The sequence below is a fragment of the Eretmochelys imbricata genome, chromosome 2, assembly GCF_965152235.1.
Source record: "Eretmochelys imbricata isolate rEreImb1 chromosome 2, rEreImb1.hap1, whole genome shotgun sequence".
NCBI classification, from domain to species: Eukaryota; Metazoa; Chordata; order Testudines; family Cheloniidae; genus Eretmochelys; species Eretmochelys imbricata.
In genome coordinates this window covers 259,783,542-259,803,943 of record NC_135573.1, presented here as the reverse complement: position 1 = coordinate 259,803,943, position 20,402 = coordinate 259,783,542, and the positions used below count along the sequence as shown (strand labels likewise).

General features: G+C 44.9%; 1 protein-coding gene across 1 annotated transcript in view; it reads right to left on the bottom strand.

Annotated features, from left to right (window-relative positions):
- ADCYAP1R1 (ADCYAP receptor type I) overlaps nt 1–20,402 on the bottom strand; it is a 122,310-nt gene that overhangs the window by 96,205 nt on the left and 5,703 nt on the right. The window lies entirely within an intron of this gene.

The following is a 20,402-nucleotide window of genomic DNA, read 5'->3' as shown; positions in this document are numbered from 1 at the left end:
GTCCTATTTAACATATTCATAAATGATCTGGAGACAGGGGTAAACAGTGAGGTGGCAAAATTTGCAGATGATACAAAACTGCTCAAGATAGTTAAGTCCCAGGCAGATTGCGAAGAGCTACAAAAGGATCTCACAAAACTGGGTGACTGGGCAACAAAATGGCAGATGAAATTTACTATTGATAAATGCAAAGTAATGCACATTGGAAAACATAATCTTAAGTACACAAACACAATTTTGGGGTCTAAATTAGCTGTTACCACTCAAGAAAGAGATCTTGGAGTCATTGTGGATTATCCTCTAAAATCATCCACTCAATGGGCAGAGTTAGTCAAAAAAGCAAACAGAATGTGGGGAATCATCAAGAAAGGGATAGATAATAAGACAGAAAATATCATATTGCCTCTGTATAAATCCATGGTACACCCACACCTTGAATACTGTGTGCAGATGTGGTCGCCCCATCTCAAAAAAGATACATTGGAATTGAAAAAGGGTCAGAAAAGTGCAACAAAAATTATTAGGGGTATGGAAGAGCTTCCGTATGAGGAGAGATTAATAAGACTGGGACTTTTCAGCTTGAAAAAGTGGTGACTAAGGGGGGGATATGATAGAGGTTTATAAAATCATGAGTGGTATAGAGAAAGTAAATAAGGAAGTGTTATTTACTCCTCATAATACAAGAACAAGGGGCCACCAAATGAAATTAATAGGTAGCAGATTTAAAACAAACACAAGAAAGTATTTTTTCACGCAACGCACTGTTAACCTCTAAAACTCCTTGCCAGAGGGTGTTGTGAAAGCCAATACTATAACGGGGTTCAAAAGAGACCTAGATAGATTCATGGAAGATAGGTCCATCAATAGCTATTAGCCAGGATGGGCAGGAATGGTGTCCCTAGCCTTTGTTTGCCAGAAGCTGGGATTGGGTGACAGGGCATGGATCACTTGATGATAACCTGTCTGTTCATTCCCTTTGGGGCATCTGCCATTGGCCACTGTCAGAAGACAGGATACTGGGCTTGATGGACCTTTGGTCTGACCCAGTATGGCCATTCTTATGTTCTTTTGTCATGTTCCTTGTGTCATTTTTGTTGCTCTCCTGTGGACTTTCTAAAATTTGTGCACATCTTTCCTGAAATGTGGTGTCCAGAACTGGACACAATACTCCAGCTGAGGCCTAATCAGCATGGAGTAGAGCAGAAGAATTACTTCTCGTGTCTTGCTTACAAGATTCCTGGTAATACATCCCAGAAGGATGTTCACTTTTTTCACAACAGTGTTACACTCTTGACTCATATTTAGCCTGTTATTGATTCACTATGACCCCCAGATCCCTTTCCAGAGTACTCCTTCCTAGGCAGTCATTTCCCATTGTGTATGTGTGCAATGGATTGTTCCTTCCTCAGCGGAGTACTTTGCGTTGTCTTTATTGAATTTCATCCTATTCACTTCAGACCATTTCTCCAGTTTGTCCAGATCATTTTAAATTTTAATCCTATCCTCCAAAGCACTTGCAACCCCTCCCAGCTTGGTACTGTCCACAGATTTTAAAAGTGTACTCTATGTCATTATCTAAATCACTGATGAAGATATTGAACAGAACCAGACTCAGGACTGATCCCTGCAGTACCCCACTCATTATGCCCTTCCAGCTTGACTGTGAACCACTGATAACGACTCTCTGGGAATGGTTTTCCAACCAATTATGCACCCACATTATAATAGCACCATCTAGGCTTTATTTCCCTAGTTTGTTTATAAGATGGTCAGGCAAGACAGTATCAAAAACCTTACTAAAGTCAAGATATACCACATCTACCACTTCCCCGCATCCACAAGACTTGTTACCCTGTCAAAGAAAGCTATCAGGTTGGTTTGACATGATTTGTTCTTGACAAATCCATACTGACTGTTACTTACCACCTTTTGTCTTCTAGGTGTTTGCAAATTGATTGCTTAATAAATTTGCTCCATTATCTTTCCGGGTACTGAAATTAAGCTGACTGGTCTATAATTCCTTGGGTTGTCCTTATTCTGCTTTTTATAGATGGGCACTATATTTGCCCTTTTCCAGTCCTCTGCAATCTCTCCTGTCTTCCATGACTTTTCAAACATAATTGCTAAAGGCTCAGAGATCTCCTCAGTCAGCTCCTTGAGTATTCCAGGAGTAATATGAGTAGTAATATGCGCATTCATATTCGGGCCTAGCCCACCTCAGATTCTACAGTAAAGGGCATTCTAAAAATTACCTGGAGTGGATTAGACAGACACGAGGGGTTACAGAAAGGGAGCAAGACAAAGCAGAGAGAGATGCAGAAAGACATTCATTTGCTCAGCAACATTTCCCTTTTCATAAACTATTGGCTCAGCATTTGGCAGATATTACTTAGGCAGAATTCCTGCAAGTGAATTTTACCTGGAGAGAATTTTTAGTATAAACTTGACTGAGGGCTGTAGGATTGGGCCTTCTGTCAGCCAACAGGACTGTTGGTGGGGATGCCATATTAAAATGGCGGTCCTCCCTGAAGAACGTCAAAACTAACCCCAAGTGTGGAGATAGTAGGGCAGTGCCATATTTCTAAAAAATGTTTTAATAATAGCTGGACCCCTAAGTCCTTTATTTCCATGTACAAGACCATGTCTTCGTCCGTTTTCCTGCTCTTTTGTTTAAAAATAGAATTATCCGTACTGAAAGGACATGCAACTCTTGAGCAGAAGAGAAATGTTAGTAGATCTTGGGTCAAATTTATCCCTGATGTAACTCCACTGATATCAAAAGAGTGACACCAAGGATGCATCTAGCCCTCTGTGTTTACTCCTCCAAATATTCCAAGGCTGAGAAATGAGTGAATTAAATATTTTTTTTTCTCTGAGCAAACTCCATAATTGATTTAGTGGTGAGTCAAGCAATTCCTTATTAAAACCCTTGGGACAGGATGTTCCAGTAGAGGAAGACAAAAGAGATCACAGTTAAAAAGCCAGTTCATTCAGTCTGATAATAGGCATTTTAACACAACCCATTTTATACACCTGAACAGAAAGGCAGACACAGTGTTACATTCAAACCACTTAAAAAGCTGTCAGTGTTGGAGTAGAAACCTGAAGACAAAGGGTTGATTCAATAAAATTACAGAGTCTGTGCATCTTACTCTGGATTGAACTTCCCTGACTCAGCCCACTTTGGACTATTCAGAGAACAAACAAACAATCCAGACCTACATGGATACGTACATGCCCAGGGGATTTTGATCAGTATGATACAGACGAAAAACTCTCGTTTTCTTTACCAACCGCTCAAGAGTGTGGTAGATGCCTCACAAACAAGAATAAACGCTCCCTTCCTGCCCTGAACACCTTGTCATCTAACTTGAACATGAAACAAAACAAGGTTCGTTAAGGCAGAAAAATGGGGGTGCGAGTGAAAGACAAGGAAAATTATACAGTCACATGGTGACGCAAACAGGGCACGTGTGCATCTCAATTGTTTCACTAATGTGGGGACCACAGTGGGTTTGTTTTTTTAATTTAATTTCATGCTTCATAGGCAGCAAGGGAGAAGTTGTTTTTTAGAAGGCAGTTGAATGAGGTGAGGGTAGTGGCTTAGAGCCTGAGCCACTGGAATCAATGGGGAAACTCCCATTGACTTTGGCAGGATTTGGATCAGGTTCCTAGTGAACAGGTTTGGTGGCTGCCGCACTCCACACATAGGGGTTAGCATGGAAGGAAGCATGGAGGTGGGAACGGAAAAAGGGGACAGAGGGCCACCCAGGCTGACATCACTGGTGAACACATAGGGGAGAAAGTGCAGTGTTCACTACATAGCATATTTGGCTTCCAAGCACCCACGTACACATCCAACCACCAGGAGAATGGTTCTGTCTTTTGGAATGGTGGGAGGGTATATTTAACACATAGTCAGAGACTAATTCAGAGGCCCCTGTTTTTCCTCTGCTGTTTTCCAGTAAATCAAGAGTCACGCCACTGAAGCCGGTGTGTTTAGACGGTGGTAAGGCTAGTGTAAAGGAGAGCAGATTGAAGCCCAGAGAATTTAGAGTACAGCAAGAAAAAAAAAACATGACAGTGCTGTAGAGGCAGACTGCCATGGAAATCTGAAAGGAAGTTAGGATTGCTCAGCATGCTATTGGGCCACATGTATTTGAAGGATGCGAACATCTAGGAGGGAGAGAAATTGCTTGGTGCTGAATAATAGTATAGCATTTACAGTGACTATTACGAATACCCTCCTACTGGTGAGATCTATGAGACTATGGAATAATCTACCAAGAAAGGTGGTGGAAGTCCCATTAGTTGAGCCCTGTAAAAATGCACAGGACAAGGCACAGGAACCTTGATCTGGGGAATAATCCTGCATCAGCATGGGATGGAGGAAATGGCTGAATATTTCTTTTCCATCTGTAGCTTCTGTGTTCATTTGCTGACATTCTGACTTGCTAGCTCATCCTTGCATGCCTCATAATCAGATATAAGTTATGCCAAATGGCATCATGGTGTTGATGTGCACAGATATCCACTAGAACATAAGGGTGAAGTCCATCCCTGCATGAGGACCATGCAGCACTTACAACCCAGTTACACCCTCCAACTAAGACTTACATGGTACATAAGCCTTGTGTTAGCCCTCTGCTCAGGGGTGAATTTCGTCCTAGTAGAATAAGTCATGTGAAGGTAAGTGCAAAATAATTAGAAACCCACCAACACATCTTTCATTTGAGACCTTAGCAAGAACTTGAATTCAGATGTACAGAGGTGAATGGCTTTGCACTTTGAAGCACTTGAACCCCTCTTTTTAACTTCTTCAATTTGAAAAGGTAATGGAAAATAAACAGAGAGCTTATGGTGTAGCCTGTATGAGGGATATTATGATAAAGTAGCACAGACTGGGAGTGGTGTATTTAATTTTGCTCTCATTTATTCAATGAATATAACAATAGCTTGTGTTTTAAGTAGTTTGCAGGTTAACAGAGAAGGGGTAGAATTATGTTAGTCTTTTGGCTGCATGACCAGAAAGCTGGAGCTAGCTCAAGAGCCTTAAAGTCTAGGGCCCATAGATGATGCTTATTCTCAAAATGTAGAATTTCCCATTGCATTTTTAATTAACTGTTTGTTGTTATCCCCATATTAGCTTTATTGGTGGCACATCCTTTGGGAAATTGTATGATTGGTCTCCCATTACACATCCCTCAAGTCAGTACTGACTTCCACATACTGCTCTTGTTAACACTCGAGCCATTGATTCTATGGTGAAAGTAATTTAAATCATTCCCCCCCACGCCCCCCCCCCTGCCCGCACACACACCTCCCAAATTAAGAATTGTTCTTTCCTTGCTTTTTGTTTGGCTGGTGCTCTGTGTTTGCTTTGCTCTGCTCTGCTCTTCTGAAAAAGAAGCTAAACAATACATTCCTGCAAGTCTAACGACCATGTAAGCAACAGATGCATAGCTTGATTTTCAAAGGTGCTGAGCAGCTGCTATACACTAAATTGGAGCTGGGGGAATTCAGCACCTCTAAAAAGCAAGCTGTGCATCGAACCAACAAGATGTGAGAATGTCACCAGATAGACTAGAATTGGCAGAGCACCTTGAGGTAACAGCGTTCCAGGATTTAACAATGTGATCTTGAACAGTGCATCTTCTCCTAATAATAGGGCCAGATCCAGTGATTCTTACACACACACAGGCTTCCTGCTGAATCGATGGGTCTTCGGTGTGGATAAAGAGTGAAAACCAAGCATGAAAATGTCTGGTGCTGTTCATGGTGCTGACGGTGAAGCCCTCATAGAATTGGTTTCTCTTTTCCTGAACCTTTTCCATAAACTGTTTGTATATGTTGAAATTCTATAAAACATTTCCAGTCTGTAATTGGTTACAGATATCAGGGAGGGGGAACCGAGTGAGCTATAATTATGGATGCGGTATCGGCTGGAATAAACGAAAAGGTGGAGAATCTGCTTGAACTCTTACATGTTGCCTGGGCCTCCCAAATACCTGCTTCAAAAGCAAAGCTGTTGTGCTTTCAGGTTGCCCCTCAGCCACAAATTTTCATTACCATGTAAGATGCAGGTAATTGCCCTGATCCACCATTAAATATCTAAGGCACCAATCTGTTTATCAAGCCATCACACCAAGCATCCATCATGGCATCTAGGCACAGCATACAGCATTACAGAGAAGCCCATTTCCACCCCTGTTTTGGCTCAGCTGTGCTAGCTAGCAATCTGTGGGCAGAGCCAAGGACCTGCCAGCTCCCCACCCTCCTCTGCCTTGCTGCTGGAGGTGGGAGGGGGGAAGGAGTATGAGTACTAGGCATGCAGTCCCTGCTCCCCTCCCCTTTCCATCCTCCACAGAGCCATGGGGGTGTTCTCTCCCTTTCCGGCTCCTGTACAACCAAATAGGCCAGATCACAATTTGACCCTTAGTTATTTCCAGCAGGAAAATGATGCCTTAACACTCCAGTGAAGGAGAGAGAGAAACAAGAAGGCAGAAAGAAAAGAAAAGAAAAGAAAAGAAAAGAAAAGAAAAGAAAAGAAAAGAAAAGAAAAGAAAAGAACATAGTTCTTGCTTTGGTAAGTTAATTTTGCTGAAGAAAAATCAATATGCAAAGTCTGCCAAATTATTACACGCAATCAACTACATACGCTATTACTGATCATGCAATTGAATAGAATGAAGATCTTGTCTTAACGTTTTAAGGAAGTTATATTAAGAAGCAGTGGCTGCAGGTCCGAACAAGAAACTAAACTATAAAATAAGGCAGTTTTAGTCACCACCCACCTAAACAAGGGATAAAATAATAACGTCAACAAGAGTGAAATTATCAACCCAATGAGCCTGATTCTCACAACACCAAATGGGAAAGGGCCACCATTACATGTCTAATTCTCATGCACAACTGTTGCACAAATCCGGGAGTTGCTCACACAAATGAAGAGTGGTGTCAAACTGCTCCTGGATGTGCTATCACTGTAATGATTCATACAACTCATGCACACAGTCACAGACATCTGAGTGCGCTGTGTGGGTCTGGTATTCTGAAAACTAGCCCCAATATTAGGGAAAATAACCCTCAAGGAATCTTATTTGTCTTCCCTTTCAAGTCCCTTTACAGCCTATCCCCACCCTAGCTATCCTAGTGACATTCCTTATCAAAATGTCGCCTTCCACCTCTGACAGGCCCATGACACCATCCTCCATCACTCACTTGTTACATTTTCCAACAAGCAGCTTCCAGGTTTCTCCTATGCTGCCCCTCGTGCTCAAGAGGCCCTCTGTATAAACCTGCCCACAAAACCACTTATTTGTCCATCTTCAAACCCTTCCTTAAAACAATCCTTTGCTGGGACACCTACAAAAAACATCTGGACAACGACCAGGTGGCTGGTGTGCCCAGACCATGGCCTATCATCCTGATCAGTACTGTCTTTGTTTCCTTCTCTTCCCCCTCCGTCTGTCTCTATTCTTCTATGGTCTCTTGTTTTATAGTGAGATTGGAAGCTCTTTGGGACAGGGATGGTCTTTTTGTTCTGTGTTTGCACAGCGCCTACCTCAGTGGGCTCCTGATCCATCACTGGGACCCCTAGGCTCTATGGTAATAGAAATCATACTTTGATGTCACGTATTCTACTGTAAACCAGTGAGTTACACCACTTTCAGACCACTCAGCTGGAGAAGTGATTACACTAGAATCTCACTATACCACATGGTTTATAATTTTTATGCAAAAACGATCACCCTCTGCTTTGTTCTCAGCAAAGATAGGATGGCAAGGGCTGTACCACCTTTAAACTCTCCTCTGCCGTGATGTCTACAGCATACGTGACAGTGCTTAGGCAGCTGGTGTGCTGTGACCACTGTTGACTATCCTGACCGGTATCATCTCATTGTTTCCTCATGCTTCCCCGTCTTCTGTAGCCACATGTTACCTTATACTTAGGCCAGGACCACACTAGAAGTTTTTGCTACCTTAGCAATGTCTGTTAACAGTGTGATTCCCCCTCTCCTCCACGCACCCCCTCCCGAAACAAGTCTATACTGGCAAAAGCCCTGGTGTAGTTGAAGTTGCATTGGTATAGAAGTCCTTTTGCTGATACAGCTTAGTTTGCTCACTGAACTGGTATAAGCTATCTTAGCAAAAGCATTTTTTGGGTGGAACATGCTGCCTCTACACAAGGAGGGTTTTGCCCATAAAACTTGTACCAGCAAAACTGTAGTGTAAATTCAACCCTTGATTGTGTCAGTTGCTCAGGGCAGGGGCAGTCCATTCATTGTGTGTACAGCACCTAGTACAAAAGGGCCCTGGTCCATCACTGGGACCTCTAGGCTCTACGGTAATAATTAGCCAAGTCTAATATTATAATTGTGTCATTTCTAAAAAAAAAAAGATGTTACTGAATGTTTACTACAATATTGTCATCATCATACATAATTAAAAGTTAATGGGAATGATCCTAATAAATGGACACAGTGCATCTGGTGATGTAGCATGTTTGCTCTGTGGAAGTATAACATTGTATAAGTATAACGTTGTATAAGGGGACATGCTGGATACATTGTATATGAGAGGGCATGCCAAAACATGTTACAAAGTATCTGAGGGAGCACACGTAGGGACAGTTAGCTTTTGAATGGAGAAGCAATTAAGATAGAGCCAGCACGTCTAAGAAGCAGGCATCAGAATGGAAGGTGTGAAGGGCAATTAGTTAAGTTAACTGGAAGCTGTTAAAGGAGATTGTTAAGGGTGGCAGGTAACTGAAGATACGTGACTGGTCTCAGGGATCTCGAAGGGTGGTGACTAAAATCTTTTTCTTCTTTTGTCTGTAACTTCTCTGTAACTTGTTCTCCAGCAAGCTGTATAAATTAAGAGACATAAGCCCCACTCGGGGGGCTCACTTCTAAATGTATTAGCAGAGCAGCTTTGCTAATGAAACAGAGCGGTCTGATAAATTGTGAGTCTGAGTCAAACTTTGACAGCTCTTTCATTATCTGAATTCACCTTGAGGGGATATGCAGCCCTGTGCAGAGAGCCAGCACAAGATCTTTGTACTATGAAGTCCAACTTCAACTTCCAAAATAGGGCTGTACCCACTTTGCTTGTATTGTCCTCAGTTATTCTTCACACAAAAACTGATATTTGAATAACGAGGTTTTATCCCCAGGTTCTCCAAAAGAAGAACTGACAAGCAAGGCACTTTCCACTGATTAAAACATTTGTTTTGAGGTTTAATAACTAATTGATAGAGGTGGCACGCCAATTAAAACAGTTATTGAATCATAACGAACAGCATCCTACAAATCTTGCAGGACTAATACCCTTCTCTTGATGTATAGGGAGGCAGGTGCTTTGGGCTCGATTCAGGAAAGTCCCTAATCATGTGGTTAAATTCAAGAATGTGCTGAAATCTCATTGATCTCACTGGAAGTTTAAAAACATGCCTACGTTCATGGAAATCAATGGGACTTACACACCTGCTTAAAGCTAACCACATGATTAACTACGTTGCTGAACTGGGGCCTTCTATCGCTGCCTACTGAGATGAGGCTCTGTCACCTGGTATTGAAACAAAAGAGCAAAATGAATGTAAACCCGTGTCTCTCTTTAAAGGGACAAGATAGCGAATAGTAATTGCAGAGGTTTTATCAAGAACTTGCAGGTTATATACATACCCACACAAACACATGCCATTAATCCACTGATAACACCAATGGATAAAGAGTTTTATTTATGCAAATGCAAAATGTTTCAGAATGATGAACTAGGATGTTTTCAGCAGGTAACAAATTGCTTTTTTGCACAATTTTAGGACGTGATCCTTCCTGTACAGCGTCCCCAATGCAGAAAAGAGAAACTCCGTGCACTGAACAGATTCAGGCTTGATCCTGCAATCATGCACTCATCCCACAAATCTACCTTCATTAGAATGACTTCTAGTACTCCAAACAGAAGCAATTAACAGCTGCCAGTTTTACACTGAAAAGCAGATAACACATCCATGTTTTCTTATTTCCTCCCAAAGTTGGATCAGTTAAGAACAGGGGTTTCAAATTTCACTGGTCTGACTTCCAGGGCATGATAATACTAATTGTGGATCTTTGAACAGATGTTTGAAAAAAGGTCTCTGTATTTGCCAGTAATGTTATAGAAAATACCTTTAGAAATGTTTTAAAGTAACTTTAAAAATATTGGGGTTACTTTTGTATCCTTCCTCCCCCGGCTTAGGAGGAATACATAAACAGTTCTATCCTAAAATACTTTTTCTGTAACATGTGTCATATTTAGCAGTTGCACCTTGCTGTGTGATCCAGCCAATAATGTTAGGATAACCATCATACCATCATTCGCTTTGCCACCCATCCCAAACTCATGATGTTAAAACCAATTACTCAGATTCCGGGTTCCAGACATCAGTTCAGCTCACTAATTCACACCATTCTCTGCTCACTCTGAACTTGATTCGTCAACTTCTCTCCTGAACCAGAGCTCTGGCATAGGCAGCTGGTTACAGTTCCTTCATCCTCAGGGCAAGATGTGAACCCTGAGACTACCTAGAACTATCTAGGGATGGATCTAAGTTTCAACACGGATGTAGGATTCCTATGGGGTCCATGCTGGTGGAATTCTGCCATTCTTCCTCCTCACCCACTCCTACCCCCAACACCACCCCTATGTAGTGGGGAAAAGGGACAGATATACCACACAGTTATGAACAACGGGGAGTGTCTTTACATGGAGAATTCTCAGCTAGAAATCTGCAGCCAGAGTATAGCTCCTTCATGCCACCAGAGTGGCACAAAGGGACCGTAACACATTAGGGAATCTGGCCCTATATAGGAACATGTTGAGAAACCAAAACCATTGTAATACAGTTCCTCACTGACTGCTAAAACTCTCTCAGTATCTGTCTTCCTGTAGCTATACAATTCCATTACTCTTAGTACACTGTGCATGCAGAAGAAAAGAAAGAGCCCAAGATATTACTGAAAAGGTCAACATTTGTATTGTCCTCATGAATCATTAGCATATACATTGGTGTCTCCTGTTTCCTTAGCCCTTTTGCCTTTACATGCTCATTCAGTCAGAGATAAATAACATCTGCACTAATGCACAGTCCTCTCCTTGTCCTGGTGTAATCCTTTCTAACAAAAAACTTGGTAATAATACATTTTGGCTTGGAGTAATTGTGCACCTTCCTTGCTAAAAACCACCCCGAAATACCTCTGTTATTCATTGCCTCTTAAAGTGCACAAATCATCTCAAAAGAAACTCTGTAAAATAACATTGTGGCTTTCACACATTCTTATTAATCCCTTGTATTAAAGTAGCACCTAGGAGCCCCCCACCATGGACTGGGACCCCATTGTAGTAGGGGCAGTATGAACCCAAAACAAAAAGACAGTCCCCCTCCCAAAGAGCTTACTGGCACAGGACTCTTCATCCAAGGGGTTCAATTTACAAGTAAAATCTAGGGTTTGTCTGGGCTTGTATTTGCTGCCAATTATTATTAGGATGGAGGGCTAATGAATTACAAAACACATTTACCAAGGAATGCACTTCAGGGCTGGGGATCACATGGCTGGCCATCACACGGTCACGAAAAGCTTTAGTGATGTGAGAAGATTGCCAACAATGGACATAAACTGAATATCCAGCCAGACCATCTTCAGGGCCTTGCTAGAGATCGATCTGGGTGGTTCTGAGTCTGCAAGGAGTCTATCTCCCTTTGGGACTTGCCATGATGATGGCAATTGCAATCAGGAACGTAAGTCTTTCTGGCTCATGCATCACCACCTGCAGTGAGAGATTCTGCACTAGGGACTTGGTTAACAATTCTGTTGGTGAGGCACAAATCAGAATAGAGTCCAGCTCACTTCCCCATAGCTCATAGGACTGTGAAGTGCTACAAACTTTGTTGTGTCAGAAAATAAAGCAGCTGTGACACAGAATACACCCAGGGAGCTGATCTCTTGAGTAACCAAAGAACATGTTTACACAGTTGCGTTTTTATCCCACTTCCACTGGACACCTCCCCCATTTATTTTCCAAAGGTTCCAGATAACCCTTGGGACCTTCCTAAAACCAAGGTCTACTTGCATGGGGATCATTTAACACTCCACTGAAATATGTTCACCTCTGCAGTGAATGCAGCACAGCCTCGGATAGGATGCGAAGAGCAATACTGTAGGCAAGGAAAAATGTAGGTACCAGACAAAATGTAGTCACCCCAATTCGAATTTGGCCCGACTATCAGCTTTAACACTCCTTCTCTCAAATTGTGCACTGGGCCAGAGGACTACCATAAGTGGCCAGGATCTCCCGTTCACACTGCATCTGAAAGACAGCTCTTCCACCAGACCCATGCTTCCCAATACCAATAGTGAACATCGCCACTCCCTGCATCTACTAGGTTTTACTGTCCATCAGTCATCCCAGTACTGCCCTTTCCTGACATGACAGCTCACAGCAGTTTGACTGCAGGCATACCCAGCATACACCTGAAGATCAGGGCAAAGCTAGCGCACATTGGCTCCAAGGGGCCTGGATTCTTTTTTAAATACACCAGGTGAAATCCTCAACCACTGCACACTGGCACAGCTCCACTAATGGATCTCTGCCAGTTCACACCAGTTTACAGTGGCAGATCTGGTCCCATAGTACCTAAGTTGCCCAGCAAAAAGTCAGGCTGAGCCCCTGGTTCCTGTTCAGAACCGAACCAGAAGAGCTGGTCTACGGGGTCAGAGACACTGGAAACCAGGAGCTCCCAATGTCTCATCCGGCCTTTGCTTATGCCCTACTGTGTGAGCTTGGCCAAGTCACTTAAACCATTTTTACCTTCATTTCCCCCATCTGTTAAGGGAGGATAATAATAAACTATCTCCCAAGAGAGCACAGGGCTTAATCACTCTCAGTTTGATAGCACCATGTAAGTATTGTTAGGTCACAGCCAGGTTGTGGGCAGCCAGACCTAGGAGTCAGAGAAAGAGTCTGCAGTGACAAGACAGGTGTCAAGAGGCAGCTGGGTCAGGATATCAGGAGATCAGAAGCAAGAGACAAACTGGAGATCATGAACCACAAGTCAGGAGGAACCAGAGTCAGGGCCATGAGACACACTGGAAGTCAGGAACCTCAAGTCAGATGCAAGGAGTTAAGACAGGCTGGGATGCCAGGAAGTCAAACAAGAGCCAGAAGCACATAGTCCAGTGCAGGGTGAAGCCCAATTATTTGGACTGCATCCTGTTCCTGCTGCTGGTTTAAGTACGGCCAGCTGGCCAATCAGCTGTTCTGAGACTCTGCCAATTGGATCTCAGGGGCAGAGCCTCACAGTGGAGCTGGGCTTCATGGCTCGTAGGGGGCAGGTGGAAGGTTGGAGTGTGGCTGCTCCCATGAACTGTCAGGACCCAAGTTCAAGACCTTGGGGTCAGGACATAGTATAATAAACTCTGTAATACAGAATCATCTTTTTCACACTTGTATTTTCCAGTTAGATGGTGGTTTCAGGCTCTTGGCCATTGAAATACAACTTCTTTTGTTTCCTCCACTGGCTCAATTAAATTACACTCCGGCAAATGTCCAAAGGACAGTAGCACTTCGATTTGGGCCGTGGGCCAGTTGTGGCCTGCAGGCCGTAGTTTGCCCACCTCTGGTCTAGACTTTGGCTTATGAGGAAGCATGTGAGTTTATACCCCTTCCCAGTATGAATAATGAGTGAACCCGCCACGCCTGGAGTCATGTAGCACCTGCTTTTACCCCAAACCTCTTTCCCCATTCTTCTGAACCTGGTCTTAGATGGTCAGTGGATGCTCTGTCCTGCTGCGGAGAGAAATCCAACACCACCAAAACACTTCTGAAGAGCTAATTGCCAGGAAAACAACCCCGGCAACATTATTCCCGTGCACAGCTGCAACCATGAAGGAGGCGTATGCACAATGAAATAACTTCTCCCCTGTGCTGGCGAGGGAAATAAGAACAGCTCACTCAAAGGCTTTGAAAGAATGGGAGATGGATGAGGTGTTTCAGGAAAAAAACTACAGCAAACTCTCCCTCTCCAGCACAACGCAGCAGTCCGGCTCCATCTTCCCATCCGGACGGGCTCCTTTTCAAAGCACACATCTGTGAAACTTGCTCACCCGCTGCATTTGGGAAAGCGCAACCTAATCAGCTCTCTCCCCCCCGCCCCCCATCTTTCATTTTTCTCTGTCATGTCTAAAGACAACAGGGCTCTGGCTTGCATGATTCTCCTGCGGGGGAAGATTGCTTCATATGTATAGCCCAGTAAAGAGCTGTTTAAAATACCTGATGGGGCTGGAAATGTGCAGCTGTCCCTTTAAATATTTCACCAGGAGGTGAGGATGGGCTGGAAAGCACGCCACATGCTAAAAGAGTTGACTGGGGCAGCCAGAATTAAAGAGTGATTTTACAATGAGACATCAAACCAGAGCCCTGGCCACTTCCTATTCCATTCAGCTTCTTAGACCGTTCCTGTCACTGTGGTGCCCGGATGCAGTCCAGAAGGTGTTAAGCACCTGTCTCGTGTGTCTCTTTTTTGTGGTCATAGAATCATAGAATCATAGAATATCAGGGTTGGAAGGGACCCCTGAAGGTCATCTAGTCCAACCCCCTGCTTGAAGCAGGACCAATTCCCAGTTAAATCATCCCAGCCAGGGCTTTGTCAAGCCTGACCTTAAAAACTTCCAAGGAAGGAGATTCCACCACCTCCCTAGGCAACGCATTCCAGTGTTTCACCACCCTCTTAGTGAAAAAGTTTTTCCTAATATCCAATCTAAACCTCCCCCACTGCAACTTGAGACCATTACTCCTCGTTCTGTCATCTGCTACCATTGAGAACAGTCTAGAGCCATCCTCTTTGGAACCCCCTTTCAGGTAGTTGAAAGCAGCTATCAAATCCCCCCTCATTCTTCTCTTCTGCAGGCTAAACAATCCCAGCTCCCTCAGCCTCTCCTCATAAGTCATGTGTTCTAGACCCCTAATCATTTTTGTTGCCCTTCGCTGGACTCTCTCCAATTTATCCACATCCTTCTTGTAGTGTGGGGCCCAAAACTGGACACAGTACTCCAGATGAGGCCTCACCAATGTCGAATAGAGGGGGACGATCACGTCCCTCGATCTGCTCGCTATGCCCCTACGTATACATCCCAAAATGCCATTGGCCTTCTTGGCAACAAGGGCACACTGCTGACTCATATCCAGCTTCTCGTCCACTGTCACCCCTAGGTCCTTTTCCGCAGAACTGCTGCCTAGCCATTCGGTCCCTAGTCTGTAGCGGTGCATTGGATTCTTCCGTCCTAAGTGCAGGACCCTGCACTTATCCTTATTGAACCTCATCAGATTTCTTTTGGCCCAATCCTCCAATTTGTCTAGGTCCTTCTGTATCCTATCCCTCCCCTCCAGCGTATCTACCACTCCTCCCAGTTTAGTATCGTCCGCAAATTTGCTGAGAGTGCAATCCACACCATCCTCCAGATCATTTATGAAGATATTGAACAAAACCGGCCCCAGGACCGACCCCTGGGGCACTCCACTTGACACCGGCTGCCAACTAGACATGGAGCCATTGATCATTACCCGTTGAGCCCGACAATCTAGCCAGCTTTCTACCCACCCTATAGTGCATTCATCCAGCCCATACTTCCTTAACTTGCTGACAAGAATACTGTGGGAGACCGTGTCAAAAGCTTTGCTAAAGTCAAGAAACAATACATCCACTGCTTTCCCTTCATCCACAGAACCAGTAATCTCATCATAAAAGGTGATTAGATTGGTCATAAAAGATCCCATAGCACTTCGGATAAGGAAGGAATATAAGCCCTGGTGTGTTCTCCAAAGATTACGGCTACTAAAATACACCCTGCAGTTTCTACTGGCTAGGATGTTCCTGGTCACTCCCTGTGCTAAACTGTTGTGGAGTGTTGCTATGCACTGTTGTATACCTGCTGTGCTCAGGGTTGTTTGTGATAGACATCAGGTGGTGTGATCACTCGGTCCCCAACGTACACCTCTGAGAGGCTGTGAGGAGGCTAGAGGATAAAGCACTAGACTGGAGACCTGGATTTTACACTCAGCTCTTCCACGGGCTGCAGGGTGACCTTGGTCAAGTTATGGCCCTGTGCCTCAGTTTCCCCAGTTGTAAAATGGGGATAATGATATGGACTTTCTTTGTGAAGTGCTTTGAGCTCTACTGATGAAAAACACTCTATAAGAGCTAGATATTATTATACAACAGTCATAAAACCCTCTGAGATCTTGGTACGAAAAACACTGCAGAAATGCAAGTATCATGACTAATACTACGGACAGAGTGTAGATCCCTGCCTGGAATGGCAGGTCCGTGGAGACAGGGCATTGCCCTACAAAGATGGAATCCAGTGCACTGTGGGGCCAGAACAGACCTGCATTATTGACATGGTAGACCAAGGAACTGTATTCCAGAAACTGTAATTACTAAACTAAGGGATCAAACCAGAGACGTGCTGAGCATCATCAACCCCTATTGAAATCACCTCCTAAGGGATCTGTACTGCAACCCTTACTCACATGAGTGTTTCCACTGTAGCAAATGGGGCTAGTTACGTGAGTAAAGGACACAGGATTTGGCCCTTAGATTTTAAAATGTCTTGCAGCGGGAATCATGGGCCAGACTCTCTCATGTGCTCGAGCCCGTTTGTTCCAACTCTGGCAGCAAAAAGGGACCAGATGCTAACTGCACCTGGCCTGCTGAGAATTTCCCTGGCAAGTTGCTGTACAGACAATTTCAGTTGCCGTACAGACAATCTAGGCAACTCCTACGCCATCCCCACTAACTCCCAGGTGTGATGGGGATGGGACAGAGAATGCTGGGAGCAGGAGGGGGCTTGGCCAGATTGCAGATGTGCATTGCCAATTCTCAGCTAGTGTACTGAGGGGATGATGGGGTGGGGTCAGTGGACTTTAGACTGCTGCCAGCTATCATAGGTTAGAGCAGCCTAGAAGCTGCTCTAATCTACTCTAGGATTGAGGCTGGAACATGGCAGAAAATCAGGGAGATATCGGTGTAGGAGAGCATCTGGTCTCATTGCTGTGCATGGCTGCCCTTCCTTCTCTCCTGTCTCCTCCCCTTCATTCTCCTACATCGTTTTTCCCTGTAACATTTTCTCTCCCTCCATGGCGCATGACAGGAGGATTCTGGCCCTTGCTCAAAGTCTGCGTATGCATCTCCTTTTATTCAGACTTTGCACTTGGGAGGCCGGGATTGCAGGGATGAGGTCCGTATTTTGCCCTTATTTTCCTTCTTATGAAAGCCTGAAAACACTTAAGAGGAAGCAGCGATCGTGGAGCGGCTGTAAAATAAACATGAAAAGCTCCATTGTTTTCCAGGCACTAACAGACACCACAAAGCAGTGGAGGGAAGAAAAATACAACACAGCGGAGAACAAAACAACAGCAAACACAACCCAGAGGAGGGGGGAAATCTGCTGTACCAAGGCACGAATGCGTCCGCTGGCTGCTTTGTAGAATATTGTGAGCATTAATCTGAAGGCTGCGTAGCTATAGCTGCAGCGTGAGCATTGTGCACACAATGCAGCCCTAAGGAGGGGCTGGGGAGCCAACTCCTCGGCAGATCTGGAAGCAGGAGCCAAACACAGCAGGAGGCAAAGTGAGGAAGAACTGAGCGAATATGAGAGGTTTGGAGCATACAGAAAGAGCCCCCATTGACTTCTATGGGATTCATTTACTTGAGTGAAAGGACTTAAAGCATGAGGATTGGTTGGAAGGAACAGGTCCATAGAGAATGATAGAGTACTTCCCATTACTTATTTGCATCATGGCAACCCCAGTCATGGACCAGAACCCCACTGTGCTAGGTGCTGTATAAACACAGAACAAAGGAATAATGAAATAAACTGCCCCTGTGCCCACTAATTCAGCCCCTGCCCCGAGGACCTTACACTCGGCCCCTCCAGGAAGAGAGAGATTTCCTTCAATAGAGGATTACTCGTGAAATAGGTTTTGTTCGGTGGCTTTGTTTGGATGGGAAGTCAAAGGATATCCCTAGGTTTCTGCCCCTCACCTCCCTCTCTGTTTATTTACCAGTCAGAATGCGTTTCTTCCTTCTCTCATCTGCCTCTGACAAGCACATAGGTGTTTTCTATGCTGCTCGGTTTTCCAAAGGAAACAAGCTAACAGTCCATTTCTCCAGCAGCTGTCACTTTTAATAAGCCTTATTTTTTTAGCCCACTAAACAGAGCGCAGCACATTCTACCAGCTGAAGAACAGGTTGGCTGAGGTGGGTGGAAGGGAAAGGAACCAATCAAAGAAGAAAACATACTGCAAATGCCCCTGGCCACCTTCACCTGCAGGCAGGTATCTCCATGCAGGGAGTTTCAGAGCAGCGAGAACTGAAATGGGCCCATCTTTAATATGATACTGTTGATAACTGTTAATGAAAGGCCAGGTTCGATGATGCTGAATATTGCTTTACCCCACCCATGGCCCTACTGATTGCAGTAGGAATCACTGTGGAATAAGGGAGTACTCAATACGAATGAGGGTGGCAAAGTCTGGTCTGAAATACTTATTACACAAGGCTGGATGAATCAGATAGGTCTAGATTATGGCTTTACAATCTGCCCCGACTATGGGCTAGCAGGCAGCAGAGCAGGGAATAAACCCATTGACACTGCAAAGGAAGGTGTGACTGCAGCGAGGGTAGGCAAACACCCTCCTCCCCCAAGCATTAATCAAGCTGGCACAGGTAACAGTGGTAGGCTAGCTACCCATATACAAGCCTGCTGGGGATTGTGTATATGTAGTCAGGTTGCTAACTACCACCAGGGTCCATGCCATCACGCCTTTGCTGCTATTGTTACCTGCACCAGCTAGATTGAAGCGAGCGCAGATATGCCGACCGTGAGACAATCATGGCGTCATTTGCAGTGGAGCGGTACCCGACGGTCAGGCCTACACTTGGAACTGAGGGTGTGATGCGAAGCTTGTGTAAATGTACCCACGGTAGCTCTCCTCGAGTGAGCATGCTGAAAATAGCAGTGTAACCGGGGCCACAGGGGTGGTGGCTCAGGCTAGTCCTGGACCCAAGGGGTCCAGGCAGGTATGGACTCAGGTGGCTACCCCAGCTACATTGCTATTTGCTTCAGTCCTAACTGTGCCTGGGGGCACAGCCTGATACGCTGGTCTGTACGTTCAAGGATCTGAGTGTCAAGATCCAGGAACTAGGGACAACTGGGTGACATTCTCTGGCCTGTGCTGGTCAGGAGGTGAAACCAGCTGATCCAATGGCCCCTAAGCTCTCTGAATTCCTGAATCCGAACAGCAGCCGATTGGCTCATCATTAATAACAAGTAACAAGAGTCACAGTCAGCTGCTGACATAGCTCTGCAGGGAAGCGAAAGATTCTTCCCCTTGCCCAGATTTATGATTGAGAAGCTCACCTATGACCGAAGGGGCAGCACTCAGAAACAACTAGAGAAGCCTGTGGGTAAAAGGAAAGGCCTGACCTGTGCGCTCTCCCTGGTTTCATCAAACGGTTTGATTTGTTCACGAGGCGCTAGACAGCAGGGTCCGGCCGCTGCTGCACGAGCCAGTTTGCAAGCCTCTAGTGTGGTCACTTTGCATTGTGCCCTTGGCAGATTTCTGCCCACAAAGCCATCTGAACAGTCCATGGGAGGAGGGAGTGTTTAGGGAGTGTTCCGGTGGCACAGAGTCGACATAGAGGCTCCTGCATCCTCCCCCTTGCTTTCAGGGTGAAAAACGTGGCCAGGCAGAGGTTGCACAGTCAGGATTTCACCCTATCGCCCAGTTTGGCCACTTTTGTGCAGCCTTTACACCCCTGCACCCCAAATTCCACCACAGGGAGTTTGGCCGGAGCCCTAGAATTGACGCCTGGCTTCCAGGAACGCTTCGCTGGTGACTTGCTGAGATGAGTCATTTAGGGCCTGACTTTCAGAGGTGCTGAGCATCCACAGCTCCCACTGAAGTCAATGAGAGGGAGATGGTGCTCAGCACCTCTGCATTGCCTCAGTTTTTCTGTCTGTGGCTCTGAGGTAGTGGGAGGATTCTGTCTATCAACCTGGCACTCATCACGGTAGCCTATGATTAATGTCTGTAAAGCACTTTTGAGGTCCTTTGATCAGGGGTTCCACTGGTGCAAATTATTACTGAAATGAAGACAGGAACATAGGAACTGCCATTCCAGAAGACACCAACGCTCTCATATACAACTTCCAACAGTGGCTGATGTCAGATGCTCCAAATGAAGGTGTAAAACCCCATAGGGCCTGATCCAGTCAATGCCTATTGAAAAGTCTTTCCAGTGACTTCTATGGGCTCTGGATCAGTCCCATAAATATACCTCATTGTGTCATACTGTACTATGG